We start from the raw sequence: 13,078 nt of genomic DNA on the forward strand, positions 1-13,078 counted from the left end.
ATTTCAACTCATAGTGACCCTATATAAGATTTACAAGATTTTAAATTTTTATAGGAGCTTTAAAAGCATCATCTTTCTGGCCGCGGCTAACTAGCCTCCAGTCAACTGGGCCGCAGTCAGCCGGTCCAGAGCATCTGCAGATGGCGAGCAGCCACTAGGCTGACTCCTCTGTCCCCACGGCCCCTGCCGGTCTCCGAAGCTGCAGTGCTCTCGGGTGGAACTGCACTTTAGCAGCAATGGGAACGGGAACAGTGTCCCAGCCTTGGTGTCTATATACAATGGGGACATGGAGAAGATCCTGCTGGACCCCCAGCATGAGTCTGGATGGAGCAGCTCCAAGAGCTCCCACTGTGACAGCCCACCTCACTCTCAGACCCCACAAGATACCAAAAGAACTTCCGATGTGGATCCCCACAGCCTCAGGGTAAGGAATAGTTCTCAGTCTGAGGAAGACTATATGGAAAGGAGGAAAGAAGTCGACAGCATCTTGAAGAACTCGGACTGGATATGGGGTTGGTCAAATCGGCCACAGACTATCCCCACCCGCAAGGAGTTCCTCTTCAAGCATCCAAAGTGCACGGCTACCTTCAGCATGAGGAACACCAGTGTCATCAAGAAGGGGGGCATCTTCTCGGCAGAGTTCCTGAGGTTTTCCTCCCATCTCTGCTGCTCTCTCACTGACTGGCCATTGGCCTTGGATCTACATTGGAAGGCGCCTGACCATCTCAACCAGCACCTTCTGATGAGGCGTTTTCTCATGTGGGGATGGAACTCATCGCCCACTGCAAGGGGTCAGCTCTAGGGTGGCTGCTCGCCTGTTGTATGTGTTCTGGTCAACGCTGTGTTCCCAGTAATGGCACGGAAGAATGGCACCCAAACCATGCTACCCTACAATCATGCCTGTGGGGTCAGTTCATATGCATATCACACTGATTTAGCTACTGCAATGTTTGGTAGTAAATTTCCTTTGGATATGATTTCTGAGTGTACATAATTTTAATATACGAGTCAGGATGTATTAGTACTTTAACAAAAATTGTCTCTTACTGGTAGCACCATTCAAATACTTTGTATTTCAGAAGAAAGGATAATGTTGGTATTAAAACTACTACATTAAGGGGATTTTCCAAAATAAATATTGTGGCCTTATATGCATTAAAAAAAAAAAAAAAAAAAAAGATTAATTGACCAGTTCAGTAACCAGTTGCTCCAGGACCCAATAAACCTTACAAAGACTACGTTCCAATTACAGCTGTGCTCAGCGGGCACCTCAGGGGTAAACCGGCTCAATCTCTCCAGCACACAGGAGTTTTTACTATTCTTCACCATTCATGTTACTCTTTTGCTCCATCCTGGGTCTGGGGTCCACTTGCAGTTCTCTCATCTTGCCTACCTTTCCTGTCACTGTGACTCAGAATGGCAGGCTCTTGCCCCAAGACACCCACAGGTCTCAGAAAGGATCACAGTAAGCCTTGCTCTCCAGGACCCCTTGTAGTGGGGTGTTTGGGCCAGAGGGTCACTGTCTCTGGTGCACAAGCACCTGAGCATCCGTCCAAGGGGCTGACTGACGGGGTAGCTGCCGCTCCCCCTTCACATGGAGAGCGATCAGCAGGAAACAGGGACTTTAGTAACTAGCTTGATTGCAAAAACAGACGGAGAGAATGGTGCCAAATCTTCAACAATAAACCTGCTGAGAGCTGGCAGTGAAGGGTGCACTGAGGCTGCTCTCTTAGAACAAGCTGTGTCGTCATTTGGGAACCTTTGATGGCCAGAGATATTCTAAAATATTCCACTAAATGGGAAGAGTGTAAGGGAGTTCATGCAAGTCCAGATTTCAAATCACCCCAACAGTGTTATTAAACACCTCCAGGTTTCCACTCAAGGGATCTGTGTAGTACAGTTTGCACTAAACTACTAACGTAGAGGTTGGAAGTTCAAACCCACCCATAGGAGCTGCAGAAAGAAGGCCTGGTGATCCGCTTCTGTAATGATTGTTATTCAGTTCTTTCAAGTCAATTCCAACTCATGAAGAGCCTGCCTCGGGCTTCCGAGACTGTCAAATCCCATGGCTCAGCATTCTGCGCCAAACCATGCGGGGTCACCACAAATTGGAACCAACAGCAACGGTTGTTGCTGGCTCTCATCTCAACTGTCTCTACAAATAAAATGGGATTCGGAGACAATCTTAAAGTTCACTTTAAGTTGTTTTCTGCACACTTCTAAACTCAGCCTCTCTGCTCTCAGCTGTTTCCAGCCCTGGTGGAATGTCTTCCTGATTCTGCTTCCCCTCCTCAGTGTCACCTCTTATACCACCAAAAGGAGAGCTGACCCAGCAAGGAAGGCAGACAGTCATGTGTTTCACACAAGACTGTGGTCCTGGGGAACCCTGGAAGAGTCACTGTCTCCTGGGGGTGGGAGATGGAGAGGAACATCACAGTGCTGAGTCCTTCCGTGTCCTTTAACTGTCTCTCCAGGCAAACCTATCACTTCCCCTCAATCACAGCCTCCTCAAGGTCATGAATCAAGTTCCCTGTGTCTAGAAGAGTTTGGTTGTTAGGTACCACTGAGTCTTGATGCACGGTGACCCCACGCACAATGGGACAAAACACTGCTTAATCCTGGGCCGGCCCATAACCTGTTATGAGCTTCAGAAGTAAGTTTCCAGCCTTTGTTCCCTAGTCTGTCTGACTCTAGAAACTCCACTGAAGAGTGTACATCACAGCCATCAGCGCTGACTAGGAATTGAACCAGGTCTCCTCATGTGGAAGGTGACAACTCTACCCCCAAACCACTGGAGGCTGTTGTTTGTTAGCATCAAGCCCGTTCCACCTCACAGTGACCCCAGGCAAGCAGACGAGGGCTTTCTTTGGTGGCACCTGCGTCCATATTTTGAGGCAATAAAACAAACAGCAACTCAGGCGCTATATCCGCCAAGCTATTTTTTTTTTTACATCCTTTATTAAAAAACAAGCAGTTGACCGAGAATTTTCTTTGGTTTCTGTTTCATTTTCTTTTTCTTTCTACTGGTTATTTTGAATATATGATCAGAATTGTTGATTCCTGGGACCTTACAATAGTATTTTGGGCATGCTACACATATTCAAAAAATATACACTGTGGTGGGAGGTGTTTAAAAAAACACATTAGTAAAATTGAATATATAGCACCAAGTGTTAGCTAGTTTTTAAAATATTAATGCATGCTGAGTGCCAAGTTATTTTGAAGGCTCCAGCAGACTTGGTTTGGCAGGAACAATTGTGCACAGGCATTTAGACCCACGTGCAAATATTTAGCTGTAAATTGCTGCTTATTCCACTGAAGTACAGTGGCTCATCAACTAGCCACCTGGTTGGCAGAGCCAAGTAAATGTTTATCCAGTCTACAACTAATCAGCCCCACCCTTTAAAGTCCTCCCCACCTTGTCAGCATTCTGGAAGTACAAACACCTGGGAAGAAGAGTTGCGCGCTACCTTTGGATTCTAAGTTCTCAGCGCTGTCCAAAGTGCTGGAACCATGCCAACAATACACGTGTGTTACTTGTCCTTTCTCCTAAGAGATCATGAATCACTGAGCTGGCTCAACGAACTCATACTCATCTCCCCGTTTGGTGGGTTTCCAACAATTGCACATTTCATGGAAGAAATGAACATTTTTCAGTGCTCATTCCCATAACCAAGACTGAATTTCATTTTTTTTTTTTATTTTGTGTTTAAGTGCTAGTGAGTTGGTTCCAACTCAAAGTGACCCCGTACAGGGTTTCTGAGGAGCGGCTGTTACATCTTAAACAAGGAGGTAAAATGATTAAGTTCTTGGCTGCTGAACAAAAAGCTGGCAGTTCGAACCCATCAGCAGCTCCAGGGGAGGAAAGGTCTGATGATCAGCCTCCATGAAGATTGTGGCCTATGAAAAGCCTAGGAGGCAGTTCTTCTCTGTTACTGTAATTCATATAGCTACTAAGTGCTAATACTTGTGTCAGAGGATGTTGTTGGCTCTGCGGTGTGATTCGTGCCTTCCATGTGGAGACCTGGTTGGATTCCCAGCCAATGGACCTGAGTGCATCCACCATCCATGTGTGTGAGTGGAGGCTCCTGTGTTCTATGATGCTGCACAGGTTCCAGCAAAGCTTCCAGACAATGGCAGACCAGGAAGAAATGCCTGGTCATCTGCTAAAACTCAGCCAATGAAAAGCCCGTGCATCACAAAGTCCAATCCACAGCTGATCCTGAGAACGATGCCAGACCAGGCAGTAGGTCTTCCTATTGTGTATGAGGTCGCCAAGAGCTGGGAGCTGATTCAGCAGCAGCTAATAATACCAACCACATCTGTGTGTAAATCAGTGTGTATATATGCACCTGTTCCAATGTAACGAAAAGTTTGACTTAAAGATACACTTAGGAACAGATCTTGTTCATAACCTGGGGATTGGCTGCACTCATTGTGACCCTCAGAAGAATGAAGACGACCTCTGAGTTTCAGTTTCCGCAGCAGCGAAGTGGACAAAACAATATCTATCTCACAAGGTTGTGGTGAGAATTAAAACACAAAAAGAAAAGAAAAAAAAACGCCTACTGTCATTGGCATGGCCCAGATTCACAGCAACCCTAAGGGACACAGGAGAACTCTTCCTCATGGTATCCAAAACTGTACGTTTTCATTGTTGAATAAGACCATTCTGCTAATAACAACATTATCCCCCAAAACTTGTTCACACCGGCAAGCTTTGAGAACCAGGAATTTGCCTCCTTTTATTTCAAAGGCAGCGCGGCATACACCCACACCCTTCTGCTGCTTCATTTCGCTTAGAAAGCAGAGCCCAGAAAGTACAAAAACGTGATCATTCAATGCATGAGTTCAAATGGGCTGACATGAGAACTGAACGATGAGGTCTCTTGTCTGAGCCCTTAGTCTCTTATCAAAGCAATGCGATCGCGATGCCAGCCACCCATTGTGGTCAGGATGCAGCAAGCCATAGGCTTCTTCCCTGGCTTCCTCTATTTCAGAAATCAATTTTAAAATCGCACAATACCTCCTTCCCAGACCAGAGTATGCCAAGATTCACTCAACTACCATTACTGAGAGCTAACTCTTACAACTAAGATATGGTCCCTAAACTCTTCTTAAGGGATGGCTACCACAAAACTAGCAAGTTGTTCACTGGGCAGTCATCAAGTCCCTTCAAGTCAAACCCCCTCCAAGACTGAAACTCACAGGGAACACGTGAGCAGGCATGTGAGCTCGCTGGTGACCACATTGGTCTACTGGTGACTGGAAGAGGGGGAAAGGCAGCAATGAAGAAATGGGCTGAGTTCAACCATGTTCCATAGACTCCCATTGACCTGGAGATGAGAGAGAGAAGAGGAAGGGCTGGTTGGTCCAAAGTGTGGTGAGACCTGGGGACACCTGAGCCCATGGACAAGGACATAGCCACAGAGGGCTAGAGCTGAGAGTGAAGCATCCAGCTGATATGAAATGAGGGGAGATGCACAAGAACACCCAGACTGAAGTAACTAGAGCAGCTACCCAAACACCAGCTCCAGCTGAGAAAAGCCAAATTCCCTACGTCTGGGAGGACTTTCTACTCCCAAAGATCATGAAATGGGGGTAGGTAGAAGGACAGATCCTGCTTCCCCGCAGGCCCTCCAGCCCACTTCCCCTGGGAGCTCAAGAATCCTGCAGCAGATGGACACACAAGCCAGCAAACAGATGGCCACGAAGGTCCACACTGCCAACATAAAGGTAAGCCTGCATTAGGGATCGAGAGTCACCCACCCAAACATTGTTGTAAGGACAAAAATGGGAAAGAAGTGTTAAAACTGAGGGGAATGTTGGACGTGAAAAAACAAAAACACAAAGCACTCCACTGTCTCTGTTTCCCTAAGTCGGCTTTCAAGTACATACACACACTGGGGTCGAGTCGATTCTAGTTCATGGCAATCTCATGTGTGTCCAAGGTAAACTGCTCAGTAGAGTTTTCACTGGTGGCTTAACAGGAAACAAATCACCAGCCCCTTCTTCTAAGGAACGTCTGGGAGGAGTTCGGTGAGCAGATCTCCATTCTATCCACTGCAGATCCCAGGGGTGGTGGTGGTGGGGTGTGATGGTCTCCCTTATAGTCAGACAGTGGGGATGGTTGACTTTCACACTGTAGGGGGGTTCCTCTGTCAGTCCTGAGGACAGACGTGGAGGAGCTGTGGTCCTCCCTCCTCCAGCATCTTGTCACCCAGCGGCGATGGATGAAGTGTTTAGGACACTCTGAAACACAGAACTGCTCGTACAGGGTTCTACCAAGCACCTACTACTGGGTGCCACGATGTAGAACCCAGGAACTCCAGCACCCCAAAAGGAACAAATAGATTCTGAAACACAGCACACTACCCCTGTTCAGAGCCATCCTGAATAGCAACAACAACAAAAATGGGGTGTCTCCAAAAGAGCAGCAGGTAGGCTCTGCTAACTGAGGAAACTTTGGAAGCTTCTCTGGTGATGTGCTTGCCTGGTACCCTACGGTATGACACCCTCTTAGTAACTGATGTACCTTTTCATTTCTTGTTTGTGTTTTTTTAATGTACATGCAACGTGTTAAACTTGCTGTTTGGAAATGAGCAGCCCCCGGGAAGCTGTGCCGTGGTGCAGCCTGTCCCCAGTGGTGGTCGTGTGTATTGGTAAATATGGCAACAGGAGGTTGGCTTTGGTGAAATACCAGGACGTAGTATACAGAGCTCACTCAGTCTACACCGTTCTCCTTCCCTCATGTGTGTGTGCGTGTGTGTGTGCAGTCTGATCTCACGGTGGGTCCATGTAACCACAGCTACATGAATGCACAGACTCATCCATGACCACAGCGGACACTCCCAGGTGACCCTTCACACACCATTACCACCCTTTGTCACTGAGTGTGATTACAGGGACTAGAGATACTCCAGGACCACTCAGCTGCCATCACTGGTGTTGTGACGTGTTGTTGATTCAGTTCGGACTCACAGTGACCCTGTATAGGGTTTCTGAGGAGCAGCTGGTGGGCTTGAACCGCCGACCTTGTGGTTCGCAGTCCAGTGCTGATCCTCCTGAGCCACAGCAGGTCTCCATCATGAGGAGGGGAGATGCAGTGCCAGCCTGGGGTGGTCACCCCTAAGGGACTGTGACAAGCCCTTAACTATTCTGTGCCTCAATTGTCCCACCAGTAAATGGCAATACTTCTAGAGCACAGCTCACAGAGCATGGAGATTACACGGTATTTAAAAGATGGCTGGCCTGTATTTATCCACCAAGCTTCATGAGTGCCTACTGGCCCCTCGCAGGTTCCTCAACCTGTCCTCCAAAATGGAAGCTTTGAGAGGGCTGAAAGAAGCAGGTAGACCACCACAGGGCAAGCCCCCCACTCAACCTGAAGGCACCCCTGACTCAGCCCCTCACTGCTGCTCCTTCAGATTCACACAGGCTTTCAGTCAAACAGCTTTGTGTGTGTGTGGGGGGGGGAGGGTTGTGGGTTTCTTTTCAGTCTCAAATCCCTCTTGCCCCACATTGGTAGCTTAAGAAATGTGAGAGGTCAAAGAAAATATAGGCCAATGAAAATAACATTGCAACAAGAAATTAATTGCAAAGCTTGTTTAATATGACAGGGGACTCCCTAGAATCCTATGATGCCGCTCTCTGCTCCCCACCACCATGCCTGGTATTGCCCACAGAGGCCAGGGCAGGCTCCCCAGTGCGTTGCTGCATTCATTTGACATTTCTGTCTCCAATTAACCTTACATTTCAGCTCTTTTCTGAAGATTGTCCTTTAATATGTGATGAGGTTCATTTTTCTATTATTCTTTCACTTGATTGTGCACAAAGGCTTGTTGTAGAAAAGCCAGTCCCGTTTCCTCAAGCTTCAGAGAAGTGGACCGTAATCTCTGTGGCCTAGTCTTCAGCAGAAGAGTGAGGTGACACCGTTTCCTGGGATTTCATTTCAAGCAGGACTGGCTTCAATTCCAGTAGAGCCAGAGGGTGCTGTGTGCCACACTCTAAAGCAGCGTCCAGGAATCTGTGGTTCTGGGGGAACTGGGTTCTGACTCCAGAGACTTGGGGTTCAGTCCCACCTGCATCTCTGACCAGCTGAGCCATGGGCAACTTAGCTGATGCTGGGGCCCCTTGGCGTTCCCATACATAAAATGGGACAGAGACTTCTGTCTCCTGGTTTATTGAAAGAGATCAGAGGAAAGGACTCTTGTCAAAGTTAGCCAATGGCGTTCCACAGACCAAATCCGACCCATTAGATGCCCTTGTAAAAAGAAGCTTTGTTGGCACACAGCCACTACAATGGCAAAGCAGAGAAGTTGTGACAGAGATGACCCCCAATGCTTAAATGTTTACTATCTGTTGTTGTTAAGTACCATCGAGTCAGTTCTGACTCATAGTGACCCTGTAAAGGGTTTCCAAGGAGCGACTTGTGAATTTGAACCGCCAACCTTGCAGTCGAGTACCTACCCTACAGAGGCCACACCAGGCTGGTGGCACAGTGGTTATAGTGCACAGCTGATAACCGAAAAGGTCGGCAGATAGCAAACATAGAGAAAAAGTTTGCCAGTCTCTGTTCTGAAGGAATGAAAGAAGCAAGAAGGCTGCAGGTCTTGGTACCTTGACAATTTCATCCCCTGTCTAGCTTTGTGTGGTATTGGAAGCCTGCAAGATCCAGGGACAGGGACTATGTCCGAGCTATCCTCAGTGTGTGTTACCTGGATACTGAGGAGACTGCCCCTCTCCAGCAGGAGACAATGAGAAACTGATGTGGAGACTCGAGGCTCATGTGAAAGCAGACTTGACGTCTGCAGCTATGGGCATCTTTACTGGAAGATCTGCTCAGCTAGGGAACCTTCCTCTAACTCCCTTCTATACCTGTCACCCTGTGGCCCCTTCCCCGGGGAAGGCACTGTGAGAGAAGAATCCATGGGGGAAGCAAAGTGAATCTGATACGGAGCCTTTTCCCTTCGATGCTTTACCTATGCTTGGAAATGCACACATGTTATAAAACCTGTGCCACAAAGTCAAATGAGCGTCTCACTCCATACACGTGTGGGGCACAGACCAGACTCCCTGGGAGTAAATAGAAATAGAGTCATAGTGCTCATCCCAGACCCACTGAGCCAGAATCTGCATTTGAACAAGAGTCCTGGGGGGTTTCCATGCACATGTGTCACTTGGGTCCTCCAGGAAACAGAAGCCAAACTGGAGTTATAGGTGCACAGCCCACATGGGTGTGGTGGTCATTGGGTGAGTGACCCTGCCTTGCACCATCTTCTCAGTAGGTGGTCTGCCCCCCAGTCCCTTGCGGTAGGCTCTGTCTTTTGAGCACCTTCCAATCCAGGGAGCGCTTTTCAGCACTACACTATACAACAGTCTCTTGTGAGCCACAGGGTTCTCACTTGCTAAGCTTTGGAAGTGGATCACCAGGCTTTTCTTCCTGGTCTTTCTTACTTTGGAAATCTGCCCACCATGGGTGATCCTGCTGAAATTGGAAACAACACACAAGCCACTGCAGTTTGACAAACTGACAGGCAGTGGGTACTAAGGCAACACCTGAGAAAGACGAAGGGAGGAAGGAGCACACAACCAGAGCCTCCAGATTGCCAGGCAGGCCTGCCATCTGGTAAGGAAGAAGGGGCGGGCCGAGGCAGGGGAATGGAGCACCAGAGTCTTGCCTGGGATGCAGATTCAAAAGGTCAGTCCAGCAAGCTCACATGGGCTAAGTGTGTGGTAAACAGTTCAGCGAGCTAACCCGTCGGCTTCATAACCTGCTTCCTGTGCCCTTGATTTCTTCAATTATCTTTTTCTGGGAGCCTCAAAACCTATTTGTACAAATACATAATTTTTAAAAAATTCAAATGAATTCATTATGATTTATTGACTTTGAATAATGTTCTCTCAAAAGATTATTCCTTTCATTGAACATTTAAACTATTTTTCTGCCAAGTCAATATTTAAATGAGACCATCTTATGGCCCAAATGCCCAAGGTCATCTCCAAGTGCTTCCTACAACATCACACCCCTTTGCCTTCCCCACACCAGCATCCTGCCAGACCCTCCGATCTCTGGTAAGTTAAAAACTTTCACAGCCTTCAGTATACACAAAATGAATTCTAAAGACAGTTTTTCACACTTCAGGCATCAGATGCTGGTTTTAAAATACCCTGCATGGTGTGAACTTAGCTTTCAGCATCAAGAAACAAGCCTTTCCAAGTTTGAAACCAAGTGGCTGAGAAATTAAGATGTTGAGCAGAAGTGGTACCTGAGCTGAGCTGAGCATCACATCGCTCAGCTGGCCCATGCTGGCACATGTGGCCACACCCCCAAATATCTGGAGGTCCCTACCTGGTGACCCGTCACCCCATTCTGCAGGCAGCATGCACACACAGGTAAGCAGCCCCCGCACTCACACACACCATGCATATCCGATGCCAAACTCAACATTGTGAGCCTTTGCACCATGTGATCCCACATGTGTATTCAACAACTGTATGGAGCAGAAAGCCTGCCCTGTGTCTGTCTGCTTTTGCTGTGTGCTAAACAAAAAGGATGCAGTAGGCATGTGGCAGGAAGGAACCCCAGCTCTGTGTCCTAAGACCTGGTCATTCCCAGTGGGGCCCTGGCTTGCTCTGTGTCCCCAGTGAGCCCCAAATTCCTCATCTAAAAATGAGGTGGTGTCCAATCCCTTGCAGGGTTCAACATTCAGGGAGCACAAGGGAATGGTACCACCACTGCACGGTGACCCTTACAAAGCCCATGAGAAAGTGCCTGAAGCCTGGGATTCCCCAGGCCTTCCTAGGCTCACCTGCCCACGCGCTTCTTTACAGGGAAGATGCAGTTGTCACATTCAGTAAAGTACGATGGGATCTGTTCAACATTAGCGCCCACTTCCAGCCCAGCCAGTCTCCTACAAAGCTCAGGCCTTGGGGAGGTCTAACTCCAGAGTGGCTTTTTTGTTTTGAAGTCTAATTAAATTATTAAAACTCAAAATCATGACATTATGATAGTTACAGTTAGAGTTTGCTGCTATATACAACATAGTACCAAAGTTGTGGTTGTTGTTGTCAAGTGCCTGCATGCAACACAGCATCAATGTTGTTGTTGAATGCTGTATAGAGTTTATGAGGCTTTATGTCTTCAAGAGAGAAGAAAGTCTCATCTTTCTCCCATGGAGCGGCTGGTGGCCTTGAACTGTGGACCCTGTGGTTTACAGCCCAATGCTTGTCCTATGGAGCCACCATGCTCCCAAAGCACCAATAAGTGATTGCTTATGTTCTTTAACCCCCATGTTACTGAGGAGGGAAATCAAGGCACAGAAAGTTAAATCACTTCTTTTACATCCAGAGCTCCTGGGGGTGACATGAAATCCAAAGTTGGGAATGTCTCAGTGCAGTGCACACCCCACAACTACTGAGCCCCCTGCTTGGCACTGCTGCGTCTCAGACATGAAACCATGGTGGCATTTCAGAGAGCAGCGGAAACAAACACCAGGACGATGAAGGAGGAAGAGGTATGCTGCCATGGTGCCTGGCTTCCAGGGCAGCCCACTCCAGATGCCTGTGGCCCCAGCTAGTTAACAGTGCCCCTTTTCACTCTCAGAAGTACCCAGCTTGAGACAATAAACTACGTGGTTTTGACTTATAGTGACTCTGCATAGGGTTTCCGAGACCGTAACCTTTACAGTAGCAGAAAGCATCATCCACACTAAGCAGACATGAAATGCAGAATACAGCAACTGTAGGAGACAGCATTAGTCCTCCTTCGCGGCTGTCTTTAATAAACACATGCGTGTTCTCTCGTTTAGAGGTGAGACTCCTATTCAGACCACCGGCTCTGGGGAAGGCTTTCTCTCTTTGCCAGAGGCTCAGGGGAAAGGCCCTTGTCTCCTTGTCATCTGTAGGCCTCACGTTCCTTGGAGATCTTCATGTGGCTTGTCATCAATCTTCCCCTGGATCTAGAAGCATCACAATCCAGGGACCCGAGGTCTAAAAGAGGCGCTTCACGCCCAGCAATTCTTTCTCTGTGGTGGTTGGTCCCTCTGAGCTCTGCTGCTCCTTTAAGGTCTTCTATATCTTGGAAGAGATGGACTCAGGATGCAAGCTAATCTAATGAGAGTGCATCTGGTCTCATTAACATTATGGAAATGAGGAGTTACAATTCACAAGCTATTACGTCACATCAGGGCGGATCACATAATATCACATCATTGGGGGTGACTACATCATTACGTGATTGCCATATTACATCATTTGTTGTTGTCGCTAAGTGCCATTGAGTTGGTTCCAACCCATAGCGATCTTGTATAGGGTTTCTGAAGAGCAGCTGGTGATCTTGAACCACCGGCCTTGTGGTTCAAACCGACTTTTGAGTCCAGCACACTAACCCACAGCAGCAGCCCAGGACACCACTACATCATTACTTAACAGCAAAACCACTGTTGACACACATTTCAGGGGGTATGAGAGCAGGGAAGGAGACAATTCAATCCTTGGCAGATTTTATCTCAGGATTTAGAACTCCTGACTTGGAAGGCTGCTCCCCACATCCCCAGGTGTTGGAGACAGCATTGCTCCACAACGTCTCCTGGGATTAGATTGTTACAGAAGCCAGACTTCTTCTGCTACTGGGTGGATTCAAACCACCAAACTTGAGATTAGTTGTTGTTGTTAAGTGCTGTTGAGTTGGTTCTGACTTACAGCAATCCTGTATAAGGTTTCAAAGGGGAAGCTGGTGGGTATGACCTTGTAATTCAAACCAACCTTGAGGTCCAATGCTTATCCTAAGCACAAATCCTTTGCACCACCTTGTTGTTGTTGTTAGGTGCCATTGAGTCGGTACTGACCCATAGCGACCTTATGCACAGCAGAACGAAACACTGCCCAATCCTGGGCCGGTAACCTCACTATTGTTGCCATGCTTGAGTCCATTGATGCTGTCACTTGGCAAATCCATCTCATTGGGGGTTTTCCTCTTTTTCTCTGACCCTCTACCTTACCAAACATGATATCCTTCTCCAGTGATTAGTCCCTCCTGACAATATGTCTGAAGTATGAGAGATGAAGTTTGGTCATC

The 13,078-nt window shown here is 47.6% G+C and overlaps 1 pseudogene; it reads left to right on the plus strand.

The window, feature by feature from the left end:
- LOC102842273 overlaps window positions 1–743 on the plus strand; it is a 23,332-nt pseudogene extending 22,589 nt beyond the window's left edge.
- Window positions 744–13,078: the final 12,335 nt, after the last annotated feature.

Source organism: Chrysochloris asiatica, unplaced genomic scaffold (genome assembly GCF_000296735.1).
Source record: "Chrysochloris asiatica unplaced genomic scaffold, ChrAsi1.0 scaffold00148, whole genome shotgun sequence".
Lineage (NCBI taxonomy): Eukaryota > Metazoa > Chordata > Mammalia > Afrosoricida > Chrysochloridae > Chrysochloris > Chrysochloris asiatica.